The sequence below is a fragment of the Beta vulgaris genome, chromosome 1 (genome assembly GCF_026745355.1).
Source record: "Beta vulgaris subsp. vulgaris cultivar EL10 chromosome 1, EL10.2, whole genome shotgun sequence".
Lineage (NCBI taxonomy): Eukaryota > Viridiplantae > Streptophyta > Magnoliopsida > Caryophyllales > Amaranthaceae > Beta > Beta vulgaris.
In genome coordinates, this window is record NC_079202.1 from 20208771 (window position 1) to 20212635 (window position 3865).

Genomic DNA, 3865 nt, shown 5'->3' on the forward strand with positions numbered 1-3865 from the left:
TCACAAATTTGCTGCCATATTTCACTCGTGATTTCGGTATTTCACTCCTTTTCTCCCTTTTTCTTTTGATTCTTTTCCTCGTTTTCTTAAATATTAATTTCAAATATATTGATTGAATATTTTTAAGTACTATTTTGATAAATTAGTGTTTAAAGATTGTATCTTTAATTATTTTAAATTTTATGTTTCATATTATAAAGCAAAAGAATTTCAGATTTATAATTTATGTTTAACATGAGATTTAAATATTAAGGTCTTGATTTTTGAGGTTTTGAAAGCCTATTTTAGTAGTACCATATTTTAAGGTTTGAAATATATAATCTTTGTTGTCAAAAGAATTTTAGAAAAGGTTTTGACACGTTTTTATGTGAAGTTTTATTGCTGTAAATTTATTGGTATATTGATATACCAATGTTTTGTATTTTGTTAGGCGGAGATTATTCCCTAGGCAACTTTTAGAGTAGAAAAGTGGCCTCTCAATTTGTCTACACAAGGTATGCACATACCTGTGTGCTATGTGATTAGTTTCATGATTTAAGGAGAAAGAATTATAGTATCATGTATAACAACTTATTAAGTTCATATGTGATTTCTAGCATGATTGGTTGTTACATGTTTTATGCCTGTGTGCAAGCATGTGATTTTGAGATTTATTTTGAGTAAAGATTTTCATGTTTGTATGGAATAATTGATGCAACTCCGCCTGTGAGTATCTGTGTGGCATTCACTGCCGGTCTCAAGCCCGGATAAAGGAGGAGAGTTGCGGTTGTTTGGGGCGGCCATCGTAAAACATAGCCCCATATCATGACATGAATCGGCAAATGAAAAACGTGGGGGCGTCCCCTACTCAGCGACGCGCTGCACTTCATAGACCCGGGTGTAGTGATAAGTATGCAAGGGTTTCTAGGTCGTTGCCCGGAAGCGGCGCGCCATCCGGCGCCCAGGGGTGGTGTCAAATATGCAAGGGTTCCCGCATCAGGGACGGGTGCGGGTGAAGAAGCTAGTCTAGGGTAGTGGTTGTGGTAGGGGTAGGGGTAGTGGTAGGGGTAGTAGGATGCGCTTTGGAACATGGAACATTGGCTCTTTGACGGGAAGATCGGCGGAGGTGGTGGAGGTCATGAGGAGGCGAAAAATTCACATAATGTGCCTTCAAGAGACTAAGTGGGTTGGTGGAAAAGCAAGAGAACTAGCCCCGTGGGGTTATAAGCTGTGGTACTCTGGAAAGGATAAGAGTAGGAATGGAGTAGGCATCATTATTGATAAGGAATATATTGATGATGTGGTGGAATTTGAAGAAGAGTGACCGCATTATGAGTATCAGGCTAGTATTAGGGAGCGAGGCGGTGACTATCATAAGAGCATATGCGCCGCAAGTAGGATTGAAAGCATTTATTAAACAACAATTTTGGGAGGATTTGGAGGAGGTTTGCAACGAGTGCCTATTAATGAAAAATTGATCATTGGTGGGGATCTTAACGGACATGTGGGCACTAGTCGAGTTGGCTTTGAGAGCATTCATGGAGGTTTTGGGTATGGGGAGAGAAATGAAGCTGGAAGCGGTATCTTGGATTTCGCATTAGCCTATGGTCTTAGTATTATGAACAGTTGGTTTGATAAAAGAGAATCTCACCTTGTGACATATAGGAGTGGAAGTAACGCGTGTTTTTAGTAAGGAATGCTTGGCGGAAGAGTTATACAAACTGCAAGGTGATACCGGGTGAGAGCGCAACCACCCAACATAGACTAATCGTGCTTGATTTTCGGGGTAGGGAGTTTTAAGAAAGCGAAAACCCAATGTGGAGCCGCGAATCAAGTGGTGGAAGCTCCAAGGGGAGCACAAAGAGAACTTCTTAGCTAAGATGGCTAGTAAAGATATCTGGTCTTGTAACACAAAAATGGAGGTAGATTCGACATGGACAAAGATAGAACTTAGTATAAAGGAAGTGATGAAAGAGGTCCTTGGAGAATCTTAAGGAATTGTACCACCAAGGACACATCTTGGTGGAACGAGGCGGTGAGACAAGCGATAAAAAACAAACGAGAAAGTTATAAACTTTTGGGAAAAGATAGCAGCGATGTGAATTATGAGAAGTACAAAGAGGCTAGAAAAGAAGCCAAGAAGGCAGTACGAGAAGCTAAAGCACAGGTAAACAAAGAGCTTTATGCAAGATTGGATACGAAAGAAGGTGAAAAAGACATTTATAGAATTGCGCGTATGAGGGACAGGAAGACAAGAGACATAAGAAAGGTAAAATGCGTCAAGGTGTGGACCAAAGAGTGCTTGTGGAGGATGAGGAGATAAAGGATAGATGGAGATCATACTTTGATACCTTGTTCAACGGTGATAGAGCACAAGCCATCGGGGATGTACACATCACGCCAAGTATGTTAAATCGTGAGTTTATGAGGAGGATTCAAAAGGGAGAAGTTGTTGCAGCATTAAAAAAGATGGGATTGAAGAAAGCTACGGGGCCAGATGGTATACCTATAGAAGTTTGGAGGTGTTTAGGGGGGAGAGGAATCGAATGGTTGACAACATTCTTCAACATGATTTGGAGACACAACAAAATGCCATTAGAGTGGAGGAAGAGTACTTTGATTCCTTTGTATAAGAACAAAGGCGATGTACAAGATTGTACCAACTACCGAGGAATCAAACTAATGAGTCATACTATGAAACTCTGGGAACGGGTGATTGAGCAAAGACTTAGGAAACATGTAAAGATATCGGAGAACCAATTTGGATTTATGCCTGGAAGATCGACTATAGAGGCCATCCACCTCATAAGACAAACAATGGAACACTACCGTGATAGGAAGAAGGATCTACATATGGTTTTCATTGATTTGGAGAAGGCATATGATAGAGTACCAAGAGAAATACTTTGGTGGGCGTTGGCAAGGAAAGGTGTTCCACTGAAATATATAGATATCATCAAGGATATGTATGAGGGGGCAACTACGAGTGTGCGGACTACGGTGGGGAGGACAGAAGAGTTTCCTATTACGATCGGAGTGCATCAAGGTTCTGCACTTAGTCCCTTTCTCTTTGCTCTAGTCATGGACGAAATAACGAGGTCAGTTCAAGATGATATACCATGGTGTATGATGTTTGCGGATGATATTGTGTTGATTGATGAGACAAAGGAAGGTGTTGAGAGTAAGTTGGAATTGTGGAGGCATACATTAGAAGCCCGTGGTTTTAGATTGAGCAGAAGTAAGACGGAGTATATGGAGTGCAAGTTCAGTGGGGTTACAAGCAGCGAGGCGGGGGCGGTCACTTTGGATAGCAAAGTGGTTCAAGGATCGAACGTCTTCCGTTACCTAGGATCCATTCTCCAAAAGGATGGAGAACTGGATGGAGACGTGGCGCATAGAATTAACGCGGGTTGGTTAAAGTGGAAAAGTGCCACCGGATTCCTTTGTGATTCCGGCATTCCCCAAAGATTGAAGGGAAAGTTCTACCGCACTGCAATTAGGCCTGCTTTATTATATGGCACCGAATGTTGGGCGGTAAACAATGCCACGTTCATAAGATGAACGTGGCGGAGATGCGTATGTTGCGGTGGATGTGTGGCCACACAAGGAAGGACCGATTAAGAAATGAAGTGATCCGGGAAAAAGTTGGAGTTGCATCCATTGAAGAAAAGATGAGGGAGAATCGGTTAAGATGGTTTGGTCATGTGAAAAGGAGATCAGGAGATGCACCGGTGAGAAGAATTGAAGAGTGGAGGAGTAATCAAATTGTAAAGGGTAGGGGAAGACCTAAGATGACTTGGCTGAGGGTAATTGAAAGTGATATGAGGTTACTTGGGATTGAGGAGAGCATGACGTTGGATAGAAGTGGGTGGAGGGGTAGTATCTA